This window comes from Rattus norvegicus, chromosome 16 (assembly GCF_036323735.1).
Source record: "Rattus norvegicus strain BN/NHsdMcwi chromosome 16, GRCr8, whole genome shotgun sequence".
Lineage (NCBI taxonomy): Eukaryota > Metazoa > Chordata > Mammalia > Rodentia > Muridae > Rattus > Rattus norvegicus.
In genome coordinates, this window is record NC_086034.1 from 85,507,782 (window position 1) to 85,522,087 (window position 14,306).

The following is a 14,306-nucleotide window of genomic DNA, read 5'->3' on the forward strand; positions in this document are numbered from 1 at the left end:
CTTCTAATTATCCAGCTGTAGGAACGCATAAGTTGCGCTAAATTTTACTTAAGTACAGCCTATCGCCAAAGCGGAAGCCGAGATGTATAATTAGGTTGGCATTAACATTCTGGAGCTGTGGGAGTGATTTCGGTGTCACAAAAGGCTGTGGCGCTTGGGAAGGGCAGGGCTGACTGGGTTAATGTAGCAGAAACCGTGCTGTAATAGTGGGTTCTCCCCAGCTCCGGTCATGGTGCCAGTGCAGGAGTCCCCATAAGAGGCACGGCTCTACCTGACCGGTCCCAGATCTCTGCTTCACAGGAGCAAAGTCCGAACCCATGAATGGAGGTGGAGAACTATCAGAGCCCAGCATTCCACGTTCTGTCCCCGGCAGAGAGAACGTCCTTGTCTATAAACACAGACGAACACCACACCCTGTTATTGACAGGCATCGTCCCTGATTGGGGTCCTGAGTTTCCACCATGAATTCCGGAAGAGTTTTCTAGTTGAGTAAACAGAGCGGTTATGTTGGCTGCCACCTGCCTACAACAGCAAACAAAAGTCATAGAGAACTTGGGGACCCTGAGCACGTCTCCATTCACACACTCGTCATTTGAAACACCTCTGCAGTGTGAATTTGGCCCGTTTGTAAGGAAATGAACTTTTTTTTTTTAGTTTGGAAGTTGTTTGTTGTTTAAAGCATGAGAAATCTTCTGAAGACACAAAATGGTGATACCAGCGGCTGGCAACCTAAGGGAGGGTATTAACCACGGTAGCGGGGGAGTAAAAAAAAAAAATCTTAATCACTATTAATGAGATTCATTATAATATAGGGTCTCCCCCACAATGAATTTTAAATGTCCCTTGTCCATTTCTCTATCAGCGCGGCACAAAAGGAAACATCTGCTCCGTGGTGGCCATGGGGCTGCATCCTGATGAGCTGATATGGGTAGTCTATCCATTATCGCGCCTGTCATGTTGATGGACAAAGGATCAATTTCAGTCCCCTATCAATCTTCTACCCAAAGCTCAAAGCTGGGGTGTATGCATGGGTGCTTTGAAAATCGCATATTAAAACTAATGCCCAGAAATTCAACCTCGCCCACTTTTTTCTTTGTCTTTCTGCTTCTTCTTATTTACACCGACAGAGATCAACCTTGTTGTTTATTATTTGATGGAGTGAAATCCTAGGCTAGTCCATTTTAGGGAATAAATTGAGTTATGTGTGAACAACATAAGGTTTAATAAATCCTTCCTGGAAGTCCCTGACTTGAGCAGCACTCTGTGTTAGAAAGCAGAAGGCAAACGGATGGCCTATGGAGTTTCAGTGTTCTGGTAGATACATTTAAAACAAGAAAAAAGAACACAAAAGATCAATACTAAGAGTATTTCCTACTAAAGCCAATACTTTAAAACATTATTGAGTCAGATAATTGGCATAAATGTTGTAAGTGGCCTGGTTTCCCTCCCTTTGTGTGTCTTTCCCTTTCAGCAGTCTGTCTCCCCTCTTCTACTCACAGCTCAAGAACCAGACAGACAGACGTAGCCCTGGCTTTTGCACCAGATGTGTTAGGCTGCAGGAAACACTTTTCTGCTACTCTCATTGGAGAAACTACAAAACAACGATCCAAGGTAAAACAAAACAAACCCCAGCTGCAGAGCCCTTCCCGGGGAAACACTGCCACCACAGCTCTGCTAGGACACTGCCTTGCCAGCTGGAAGCCGCGCTTTATTCTAAAGGTGGGATGATTTGTCATTAAAATTATTATTCTTTTAAGGATCTGACTTATCTCAACACATTAAGGATGCGCTTTGCTGGTTAAAATGACCTGAGCTCTTTAGAGATAGCTGCCCAGCGGATTCTGTTGATAGAAATCCACTGAAATCCACTCCGTGCAGAGGGAATTTGCCCTCCTCATTCCTATTTTGCTTGTAGAAACTGAAGAGCAGGGAAAGAAATGAAGCTTTCCCCTTTAGTTAGGCAATATAATTCAGGAAAAGCACATCAGTACATCAGGAAAAGCACATTCTATGAACTCGTGTTTCCACTTTGGGTAGGTTTTAGCATTCCTAGGCTGACTGCTAAGTCCAATATCCTCTATTATCTGAAAGTTACGTCACATCCACATCTTGTCAGTGACTGCCAACCAGTTACAGAACTGAAGGGATAAGAGTCTCCAATCAGTTTATAAAAAGAATTTGGGTTTGCACATGCTGTATGACATCAAGCTCAGTGTGGGTCAAGAGGGGTCCACTCTAAATCGATGGCCACACACCTCCGGGTGTGAGTTGTATGGAGAGCTCTCCTTACCAGAGAATGGCAATGCCCCATCAGCACCAGCCAATCCCAGGACGGCAGCCAGCTTTGCTGCCAGGCCGTTGGGGGAAAAGCTGTTGGAAGAAATGTAAGTGAATCGTGGGCAATACTTGGCAACCTGAAGAGGGAAAGGGCATCATTAGAAATGAGACAGACAGAGCCAAAAGCAGATGAAGGAGAAGAACAATGGGCCGTAGTTCTGATAAGAAGACAAACCTTGAACACCAGTGGAGTTTGACTCTGTAGGATGCAGGCTTATGGGAAACTCAAATGGTGCTGTTCAAACAGTGATACAGTTGGGAGACTGATCCCAAGACACAGCAGTGTGCCTTTCTTTTGTCACGATGACTCATGCTAGCAGAATAACCACAGGGAAGAGAGAGATGGACAAGAGCCCAACATCTCTTCCCGTGCTGCTTCTTTCTGATGTTCTATTTGCATCTATCTACCTGGGAAATTCAAAAGTTCCAGATAAATATTGCATAACCTCTGGGCGTCACATTTATGTCCAATATACCTATTGTTTTGAAACCAAATATGTCTGCACTGTTTCCTGGCAAATACTGAAATAGCTGTCCACTTCATGCAGGTCGACCTGGCCTCTGCAAGCTGTGTACATCTGCATCTCGGTCTATCTCCGAGGGAAGGCCAGGCTTCTGACATGGCGCTGATGAAGTTCATCCCAGGTGGAAGGAACATGAGCGTGTTATCCCCACATGATTCCAACCTTCTTTGCAGACCCAGAGGACAAAGGAGTGGGCACAGGACGCCTAGTGGGTGCACATGAGGGACTTCTCCAAATGCCTGAAGGACTCATAGGAATTGTCACATGTAAGCACACACAGACACACACACACATGGACATACACAGAGACACACACATAGAGAGACACACACAGAGATACAGATACATACATAGACACACATAGACACAGACACACACAGACACAGACAGACAGACAAACAGACACACACACACACACACACACACACACACACACACACACACACACACACAGGTCCAAGGACCCATCATGGTTCTCTGATCCAGGATCATTTGCTGATACCTCAAGCTAATAGACAGCGGGGAGGAAAAGCTGGACAAACACAGCTAGGCTACCATAGACAAGAAACTGTACACCCGGATGTGTCCCAAAACACAGGCCAGGAAGAACAGACCCAAAGCAAAACAGGATGAGCTATGAACGACTGATAACCATTTCCAAACACAGTGATTAATGCACAGATAGGAAAGTGGGAGGAAGTTATTAGTGCTGGGCCAAAGGGTTCTGATGAGATTAAGCTCAGTTAGATGCTTGCCTTACATGAGGCCATAGAAAACATGCTTCTCTAATTAGCGAGTGATCTAACCAGAGGGGAAGTGTGCAGATAAGCCAGTGAGAAAGGAATCATGGAAACTTCGCCCTTAGACGTGCTGTGAAACAAGCCAGAAGCCCTATGGAGGCCTGGCTGATGAGCCAGCCATTCTGCTTTTGAATGGATTCAGTGAGTTGAAATTTCTCTCCTCCTATCATGTCTAGAAATAAATCCCAACTCAAAAATCAAAACGAACATATGTGACCCTCATGTTTCAAGAAACCAAAACGAAAGGAAGACAGAAGAAGCCATGTAGAGTGTTTCTCAAGAGCCACTTCAGTCAGTGTGCAAGCCGTGAGTGTGTACCCCTATAGTTCTGGGATCCAGGAAAGGCCAACAAAGTCCACCTCTCGGATGTAAGGCAGATCCAGGTGAGAGGGAACCTTGAGCGTCGATCCCACTTGCTCCTGGCAGAGACTCAAGACGGAGTCTCCCTCTGAGAAAGTTTCTCGAAGAGCTGCTGGGGAACCAACAAATGAAGTCAGAAGTTGTCTTCGGTGGCCCCTTGAGCAGATGTCAGCAGAGAGATGCTTCACTGGAGGCCATGCTAGGCCACTCCATCTCGCTAGAGAAAGCAAGAGGTAAGAGGCTGATTTGCACTCTTACAGCCATGTTTGGTGTTGGGACTCCCACAGTCCAGAGCTAGGGTCTTTGTCCCCATTGGGGAGGGGGGGTCCCTCTGTGTCCATGTTGGTATCAAGTGTCCTATTCTTAGTGACCTCGCGTTGCATAGAGCAGTGGCTTCTCACCCTGAAAGACTATATTCCATAAATAGCTTTGGGTTCCATTTTGAGGGTGGAGGATACCCACACGCCTTAGTGAACACAGAATACAGTCTGGTGGGCACCACTTATGTACAGACAAAGAGAGGGTACAACTCCTTCACTTGGACCCAGTGCAAAGGTAGCCATCTGGCAATCTGATGGCAGAGGCCCCACCCAGCTGCCGTCTGACACCTGATGTGTACCTCAAGGACCAAGAGGCAGGGGACTCCAGCTTTCCTAGGCTTCAGCCAGGCTCCATTCCTGCTGTTGACAGGATTACTTGAGTCTGGACCACCCGTCCTCTGGATATTTATCTGTTCTTTCCATTCCTTCACCTGAACATGGTCTTGCCCTTTTTATCTCTGCAGCTAGGCTCAGCTCAACGCCTCTGCTCTCAATCTTCCACACCCTCAGCTGCAGCTGCTCTGGCCTCTGCAGAGTTCATTTCGGGTTTACTGTGTTATCACAGTAGACAGATCCTGTTCCTTCCCTTCGGTTTCCTAGTCGTGGCTCCTTAGGGGCTCTTTGAATCTCTGTGCCTTTAATTCTTAGTAGTCACCTGTAACCTGAAAATATGAAGAAAGATGTATTTATTCAGTGGCGTGTGATCTGAAATTAATGTTGGTAAGATAGGAATAAAGTAAACTGTTCCCTTGGGCTGGTCCCACCAAGAAGAGTAGGATTGTCAGGCAAATCACTGTCGTTGAAACTTTCATACCTAGTGAATTTATGTTATTTGATGATTCCTGACGTTGTGGAAGGAGTCAAAGGTGTTCCTTTATGTTTTCCACACAGCACATTTATGACAGTTTACTCAAAACAGAGAAAAGCTAGAGACTGTCAGGGCACACAGAGATGGTGTGGGTTTTCTGGTGGAGCGAGAAGGCTGACAAATTAGTTCCCTGATGAAAATATGTACTATAAAACAAACAAACAAGCAAAAAATCCCCACTATGACCAAATGACCAAAGAGGGTAAGTTATAGCTCACTCTACCTCCCTGCTGGGGACCAACCAGCACCACCATCTTTGCGGACGCACCGAGAGAAGAGACGCGGTGGTAGCTCACACGGTGTGTCGAGTGGCAGATGGAGATGCTCTGTGAGCTGGAGAGAGAGTGAAAAAAAACATCTAAACACACCAAAAAATGACAGCCAGTCAGAGACAGAGCTGAAGGGAACAGTGACTGTGATTCAGCAGTGGCCACGACAAGCAGGAGACAGAGAAAGTAAAGTAGACGTAGACAAAGCCTCTGCTTGCGAACGGGGTCAGAACATCCAACCGTTTGCCTGCGCTCGGTTCCAAAACAGGAACAAGTGCACACACTTTAAAACCTCCTTGTATTCCACAAGCTAAGAACCCGCGTTCCCCATTCCAAAGGGTGCTTGCTTGCTTAACATCCCAAGGAAGATCCTCGTGAGAGAGACATTCAATGAATCCCCGACTTAGAAGGTGCCTTGGATTCCTCTTGCTGTTGTAGGAAAACACACAGATACTTAAGAGCTCGCTCCTAGTCCTGGAGGTCAGGGTTCCAGTTAGTCGTAGACTGAAACCTGGGCATCTGCTGAGCTGTGATGCTCCTGGAAGTTTCGGAGAGGGTCACATCACATCTCCTAGCGTCTCAGACTATCCACACTTCTGCCTATAACTCCCTTCTTCATCGTCAGAGTCAGACTCAGGGCATCTTCAGATCTCTCTGACCCCTGTCCGTGGTCCCCTCTCTGCCTGGTACAACAGCTTCCTCCTGACAAAGCTCCCTGATAACTGTTTTTCTGTAAGACCTGGACATTTTCAAAGTCCCTTCTGCCGTTTTAAGGGAACATTTTACGCCCGTTGGAGATTCAGACGTAGGCATCTTTGAGAGGAGGCACTATTATCCCTGCCATAGAATGCACATCAAAAATTCCCCTCAAGGGAGATAAAGAGAAAAGCTAAGCTTGCCATGCTTCTCCAGGCTGCAGGCAGGGTGGAAAACAACTCTAATAGTTGCTGGCTGCTACCTAACAAACGGCTCAAAGCTCGGTGGCTTAAAACAGCAAAGGCTTACACTTCTGTGGTGAAGAAGTCAAGTGCTTTACTGTGAAGGTACAGCGAGGACATCTCGCCTTCAGGTGCTCTATGCTTCTGATGCTGGGAATGGATTCTTTATTATAAAGCAGCAAACATCCTTCAGATTCAGGGAGCCAAGCAAGGAGGTCCCAGAGCTCAGACATATCCTCTCATGCGTGAGGTAGAAGAACCACGCGTCAGAGGATTCCATCTTCCTTCTTTCTTTCTTTCTTTCTTTCTTTCTTTCTTCCTTCCTTCCTTTCTTTCTTTCTTTCTTTCTTTCTTTCTTTTTCTTTCTTTCTCTTTCTTTCCTCCCTCCCTCCCTTCCTTTCTCCCTTCCTTCCTTTCATTCTTTGTCTTTCTATCTTTTTTCCATTACCGTATTTATTCATTCACCTTACATCCTAATCACATCTGCCCTCCCTCCTTTCTGCCAGTCTACCTCTCCCATTTTATTTCCATCAACAGGTCTGATTTATTTCGTTTAACATAATTCACACTCCCCAAATGTTTCCCGCAAATGTTGTTAATTTCACTATTTTTTAAATGTCTGGGTAAACCCCCACTGTGTTTGGAAAACGTGTTGTCTTTATGAACTTTTCTGATTTGGGGAGCCTCAGCTGTTCCTGCTCACTTACTTGCACTGGGGAGAGGACAGGCATACACATTCAAATGTAGGGTTATCTTTAGTGAGCTGACCTGGAGTCCTGAGGAACCACTGCGAACTTTCATGAGTTACATGGAAGAAAGAGGCTATTTGAGCTTAGGGCTCAAGCAGGAACATTCTTAATGTCCAGAGAGAGAGACAGGTGGAGCAGGTGCAAGAGCAGGAAGCTGAGCGCTCACATGTCAATCACACATAGGAAGCCGAGAGACGTACTAACAGTGGCTAAGGCCACACACTCTCAAAGCCCGCCCTACTGACTTTCTTCCCCCATCAAGACTCCTCCTTGTAAAGGTTCTGTAACCTCGCAAAACAGCACCATTCACAGTGCTGGTTAAAGACTCTAAGTTTGAGGCACAATGTATTTATGTTTTATAAATACTGTAAAACAAATAATTATAAACAATAGAGAAACAATCATAAACTGGAAAATAATGGTAGAATTCAATCTATGGAAATAAAGTAAGGATCTAAACCACTTCTGCAGACATTAGAATTAAATTAATTTCATTAATTAAACCTAATTAACAAATAATAAAACACATCAAAACCACAATGATTTTTTTTTTTTTTTTTTTTTTTTAGTGAACTTCAATAGATTTTCTAACACAGAGTTCTCAGAGATTCCAGGAAGCAGATGTTCTCCCATTTTCTGGAGAAAACAAAAATGGAAATAATTTTCTAGGGGGAAGTATGGGCATTTATTCAAATGTAAGGTATACATACTCTTTGGTCAATGATGTCACTCCTAGAAATGTTTCTTCTTTTTTTTTTTTTAAATAAATTTGCAGGCTAGTAAAATAATTTGGAAAACAGAATGTATGAAGTATTCTTTGATTTTTTTTTAAATCCAAATATAAAATACGTAGTCACTGACCCATATCGACACAAATAAATTATTGAGTAAGTCTATAAGGGGAACGAGTAGAGAAACGGGTCACACAGAAAAGCATTCCCATTAACTCAGGTATGTGTGTCAGCCTCCAGGAAGACGAGCTTACCCTGAGAGTGGGAGCTTCCTTCTAAGGAACAAACGCCTCACTGGAAAAGCCCAGTGGTGCCTGGTGCCCACGAGCAAGGTCAATGTCCACAGCAGTAACTCTCAGCCACAGCTCTGTGGCACAGGCAGTGGAAACAGAACCTTCCAACTAGCCTGTCGTCCACTGTTCACCAAGAGAGCCAAGCGGAGCCCAGATAAATAGGTTCCACGAGGCTAGGGGCCAGCAGCTCTCCAAAGGGAAGTTAGGAGATCTGGGCGGCCTCTGCAGAACAGATAGCACAGATCCCACTGCCATCCAATGTCTGCACCAGCAATTGCACCAGCAACAGAGGCAGAAGAGGTGTTAGCCTAGCCAGCCAGGTAGGTCCAAGATCCAGCTATGAATGCTTTGGGAGAGAGAACTCTTCCCCAAGTGTACAGCTCAGTAAAACAGCTACTTTCAGAGGATCCTTGGTGAAATAACTTGTGTGCTTTGAATATACAAATATCCATGAGTAGGGAGGGATTTAGGGGCAGGTGTTTCCTATTGGCTCAGTTTGAGACGTTAGCAATACTCTATTTGCGTGGGGGAAGAATTTCAGGTGTTTTCCCTGGATGTGACTGATTGCCATGAGCTTCTCAGTGGGGTGTCCTGGTTACACGTTCCAGAGCAGGTAACAGAAATGGATCTCAAGTCTGAGATTTCTGGGAACTGAACTCATTCAACCTTACCGGTTCTTCTGTGTGGTGGCTCCACCCATTTGCCCCACACAAACCTATAACTCTACTCCCATCATGAGAAAGCCATTAGGCAGATTCCGCAGACAGTCTACAAAATGCCAGCCCAGCGGCCCTCCAAGTCACTTATCCATAATAAGGAAAAACTGAGAGATGTCCCTGGCCAGCAGCACCCTGGGGAGGCAGGATGAATTAATGTGTGGTGGAAGCCCGAATCAGAAGAGATGGTAAAGTTAAGGGTCTCTGAAGGACAGGCGATATGTTTAATAGAGAGTCATTGCTGGCTTATTAACTATTACAAATACACCGTGGTGTCACGTTTATCAAGTGAAGCTGCAGAAACGACCATCCCCTCCCCCTTGGGGCCTTTGCCACTTTCTGTGTTGGCAAAATGAAGCTTTGTGTTGAGCGTCCACAGCTGACCTCCTCCCCCACCCCCATCCCTGGCCCTTCATGTCCTGTAGACACCAGGCGTTTTGCAATTCTCTTAAAGAGCCCCCACGTTTCCCCGAAGCCTTGGTCCTGGGCCTCCAGTGCAGGCTCCGAAGTCCAGGCACACTTGTCTTTCAATCCTTTTGAGCTGTTTATCTCTGCTGGCAGATTTATTCAAACCCTTTAGGCTTAAATGCATTTTCTCAGGACAAATCAGCCATAATACTGCATTAATGAAGCTTATTCACTCTGACTACTGCAGGGGACTCTCTCCCATTGATATGCATATGAAGTTCCCATTAATGGTAATAAGAGTGAAATATGTGGTAGGCATGCTGACATAAAAATAAGTCCCTCGAGCTCTACCTGTACAGTACATTTTGTTAATTGGGAAAAACTTAAAAACAAAACAAAACAGAAAACCAAATAAACAATAAAAAAAAAAAATCACGGGGGCTTGGGGGAAGCCAGCAACATTAAAATGACTTTCAAAGAGAGAAGAAACCTACTGAGTCTGGGTAGAAGCTCCTTGAAAACAAGTCAAACTCCAGAGTATACACGGAGGAGGACAACTGATTGGTTCCCTACACAGGAAGATACTGATTGGTTGATTACACAGGAGGACATTGATGATTGGTTGCTTACACAAGAGGACACTGATGATTGGTTGCTTACACAAGAGGACACTGATTGGTTGCTTTTCTAGTTGTTGATAACGTACCTGATTTAAACAACCAAGGAAGGAAGGCTTTGATCCCTCTCACAGTTTGAGAATTCTACCCATCATGGCGGTGAATGCGTGGCATCATAAGGCAACTGGGCACTGCTCCCGCAGTGAGGAACCCAGAGACAAAAGTAAAAGCCAGTGCACTGATCTATCGCTCCTTTCCTGCCCCAAGCTCAGTCCGACAACAGCTTACAGTGCCACCACTCAAGGTGGATCTTCCCTCCTTGATTAAGCTTCTCTCCTAACATCCTCACAGACACTCCCAGTGTCTTCTGGGCAATTGCGAACCCAGTCAAGTGGACAAGATTAACATTATGGAAGTGTTTGGAAACTTCAGTGAGCTGTGCTGGCCTTTCCTGGTCTCCTCTTGTCCCTAGACACCATTCTATTGTGGCTACAGTGACCTCACTGGGAGCAGAATCCCCGAGCTTCCCCCTCAGAACCACTGCAATGGTAGCGGGCATTGTCCTCGACACAGGACATAGCTGTGACTGTTGGTGGACCCCATAGACTTTCCCCAATTGCCTTGACGGTCTTCATTGGCATTTCCTAAGATTCGTTGGTTCTCGCCACGTCTGTACAGACTGACCCATTCTGTCTCCTGAAGACTTGGCGAACTGGAAGTTCAGAGTGATAATTTAACTGGCTAACGTACACAATACAGAATCAGCTATCTCCAGGATCGGGACCTAGCCTGGGCCACCGTTTCTCAAACAGGCCAAGACCTTGTGTTTTCTGAACTCTGACTTGCTGCAAAAAAAAAAAAAAAAAAAAAAAATGGCCAATCATCCCCAGTATGAGATAAAGATGCACTGCAGAACTGAGCCTCTTTCCCCAAGGCTTCCTCGGGATTGGGTAACCTGGATTCCGTGGTAGTGGAAGCAGAAGGCATCAGCAGGTGAGGGGCCATATGCAGAATAAGAACAACTGCGGCTGAATCTACCAGACTGTGGTGGTGGTGGTGGAGGTGTTGTCATTGTTATTGGTGGCAGTGGTGGATATATATATATATATATATATATATATATATATATATATATATATATTACATACGATATATATTACAATATATCATATATCCAGGAAGATGGGAACTTGCATAAATCCTGCTCTCCTCTGGTCTATTATGCCACACCCCAGATGTGACCTTCATCTCAACAATTTCAAAGTCAGGCTGTTGGGGGCATCTCTTCTAACCTCTTCTAGCCCTGAGTTGTTCCGGGGAATCTGTGCTTAGCGCAGAGACAAAATGTTCAGGGCCCAGGAGAAGCACACACAATAGTAAACAGGGTCTTTCTCTGCCATCCCTGACCAGCTTCATTAACAATGCAAACACATTCAGGAGTTCCTCTGCTATGTGCCACCCAGGGGTGCCTGCTGGCAGTCTGCTGCCCCAGGCAAGATGGGAAAGGAGACACAAGCCCACACAGCCCCTCACAGCTTACAGACCCTCCCGTGACAGTCACTAAAGCATTCTGCTGCCCTAGGCAACCACCTGCTCTCCCTGCTGCCCGTAAAACCATCCCTGGTGCAGCTTAATCCATCTCTGCCAGATGAATCCATGCACAAGTAGATCGCCTTCATGTTTCTGTTAAACGGTGCCTACCAGTTCTGTGAATTCTTGTTAGGTTTTTTTTTTTTTTTTTTTTTGAGAGGATTATAGTAAATTGTTAGAATAACAGGAGGAGAAGGGAAGCTTGCGTGACCTCCCCTCTAGAAGCCAGCGCAACCCAGGATGAACTCACATCCCCTCTCAGGTGCTAGGGTCCCACGCATGTCCCACTCTCAGCCTGCTTTTTCTTTTTTAAACACATTTTTTAGAAAAACAATTTTAGTTCTTTTTTCCCCCCCTTTCCGACTTCCTTCATAATTTTCTCCTAGTTGTATACTTTAGACATCGGCTTGAACACTTCCTGTTTAATCGCAAGGGCTGGGTAGTTTTATATCAACTCGATGCCGGCTAGAGTCATCTGAGTCAGCTGAGGAAACGCCTTCTTAAGATTGAGCTGCAGGCAAGCCTGTAGGGCATCTTCTTAATTAGTGATTGATGGGGGAGGGCCCAGTCTATCATGGGCTGTAGCCCCGGGATCTATTAGAAAGCAGGCTGAGTAAGCTATGAGGAGCAAGCCAGTAAGCAGCACCCTCCATGGCCTCTGCATCAGCTCCTGCCTCCAGGTTCCTGTCCTGTTTGAGTTCCTGTTCTGACTTCCTTCGGTGATGAATTACTGTGTGGACCCTGTGAGTGAAATAAACGCTCTCTTCCCCAAGTTGCTTTTGGTTATGGTTCTTTCATCACAGCAATAACAACCCTAAGACCTCACCACACTAAAATCCTTTCGAGAAAGGTGGGGGTTGAAATGAATCAAGTGGCTTTTGGATCATCTCTGTGGTTTTGGATGTCGCTGTGGATGCAGCATCACATGGTACACAGCCGTCATAGATATTGTGTCCCCTGATCTCCTGCAGACACACAGGGGACAAACTCAGTGCCACAGACAGAGGCTTTCGACCATCGGTGTAGATGCCACAACGAGGCCAGCACATAGTTAAGATACATTGTATCTGCCTTCCCTTGCCACAACGAGGCCAGCACATAGTTAAGATACATTGTATCTGCCTTCCCTAAAGCATACAAGACAGTGGTCTGAAAGATTGGATTTTTTTTCTCTTTTTTTCTGGAGCTGGGGACCGAACCCAGGGCCTTGTGCTTGCTAGGCAAGCGCTCTACCACTGAGCTAAATCCCCAACCCCGAAAGATTGGATTTGAGTCTGGAGTCTCAGACCCCCTAAGTTATAAACTTGGGGATACAGGGAGGCTTTGCCCATCCACACACACTCCTTTCACATTTGGCCTTCGATGTACAATAGGTTCCCAGGAATATTTACCCACGATTTTCTGGTGCCCTAGGGACCAACCAGAAGATGAACTCACGTGGGATGATGTCCTCATACAGGTGAGGCAGGTACAGGATAGAAGGAGGCCTGTCATTGGACAAGAAGGAAGGATGGACAGGAGAAAAGTTTAAAGGAAGAGGAGGAGAAGGAACGGAAGAGAGGACAAGGCTGTGGAGAAGCCACTGAGAGAGAACATGGAAGCTGACGTTAAGATTCCACACTGTACCTTTTCAGGTTGTTATGAATGTTCTTAAGGGATGGATGTGTATGGGGCTTTGTATGTTTAGGTGGGCAATTATATCCTATCAATTGGATCAGAGGTTGTTGTGTTGTGTGTTCTTTCTTGTGGAGAATTGAATTTGGGAGACAGTGTGGCATGCCACGGAGTTGGATATGTGTTTCTGATATGGAAACCTTCCTTGGGAACTAGATAAGTAGAGAGAGTGCTGCCAGGCTCAGAGAGAGGCCTTCAGCAGTGTGATATGGGATGGAGCAAAGCAGGTGAGAGGCTTTGCTGACTGGGACTAAGATATCTGCTAGATAGCTTGGAGCACTGTGGTGCCGAATCTAGTGGGGTTAAAAAAGGAATTTTTTTTATGTTTTTACAACAACAAACTCATGCTTCCCCCTGCAAACTTGGAAAGACGCTACAGATGATTCTTCTGCACATCTGGGTGTCTGGGTCTCAGCAGAGAGGGAGGGAAGAAAGCATGGGCTCCAGTGGAGATGGACCCTTGTCCTTGTCCCCTTACAAAGAGCAAGTTCAGAAGATGACAAGACAATGGCCCCCTCTAAAGCCATGCTGAACCCATTCCATTGTCTTGGGTCTTCCACACAATAAGAAAGAGTTGGGACCTAAGCACCAGCCTTCATTCACTACCCTGCTCCCAGACTGAGTGTGAAGGTCATCCCTTACGCGTTCTCTCTGCGGTGTGCCTCCAGCTCAGCTGCACCCCTCCCCGGGCTTCACTTTCACAAGGGTGGGAATGCTGAGTTCACACCTGGTTTATAACTGCTAGGGAGAACAGGGCTTAGGACCTCTTGGGAGTCAGTCTACATGGCTCTGTGAACCTGGAAACCGCAGCTCCAGGACTTTCTGAGAAGCTGGAAGCTGTGTTTTCTGACTTCTGCTTGGATTCATGTTCCCAACTCTGAATGGTGGGGATTGAAAGGGCAGTACTTCCTGGTCTTCAGCCTCCTTCACAACCTCAGTTAGTGTTACTATAGTAATGTCCAACCTGTTTCTGGATGCACTGCCGGTAACCAAGCACCCAACAATAGACACAATATCAGGTTTCGAGGGCCGTGGCCAGCATAGAGCATCCCACATGCTCGATACCCAATCTCCCATCACAGTGAGGTTTCCACCACTTGGGAAGAAAGGAG

General features: G+C 45.9%; 2 long non-coding RNA genes across 13 annotated transcripts in view; one reads left to right on the forward strand and one right to left on the reverse strand.

The window, feature by feature from the left end:
* Positions 1-1,504: 1,504 nt before the first annotated feature.
* LOC120097571 (uncharacterized) overlaps positions 1,505-14,306 on the forward strand; it is a 32,978-nt gene continuing 20,176 nt past the window's right edge. The window contains exons 1-3 of one of the 9 annotated variants that reach the window (XR_010058511.1): positions 1,505-1,719; positions 2,886-3,127; positions 3,838-4,254. This is a non-coding gene — a long non-coding RNA (uncharacterized LOC120097571). Of the gene's footprint in view, positions 1,720-2,885; positions 3,128-3,249; positions 4,255-10,804; positions 10,924-12,933; positions 13,155-14,306 lie in introns of those variants that run through there. The other 8 variants (XR_010058509.1, XR_010058510.1, XR_010058512.1 and 5 more) reach the window with 8 other exon arrangements.
* On the reverse strand, positions 3,859-13,096 carry LOC102554684 (uncharacterized). 4 transcript variants are annotated; one of them, XR_005495125.2, is made up of 3 exons: positions 12,958-13,096; positions 5,478-5,542; positions 3,859-5,003 (listed from the first exon to the last, which is right to left on the reverse strand). It is a non-coding gene; the product is annotated as an uncharacterized LOC102554684 (long non-coding RNA). The 4 variants fall into 4 exon arrangements; XR_010058516.1 differs by having other exon boundaries at positions 5,433-5,542; XR_360655.5 differs by lacking the exon at positions 12,958-13,096 and adding an exon at positions 10,020-10,158.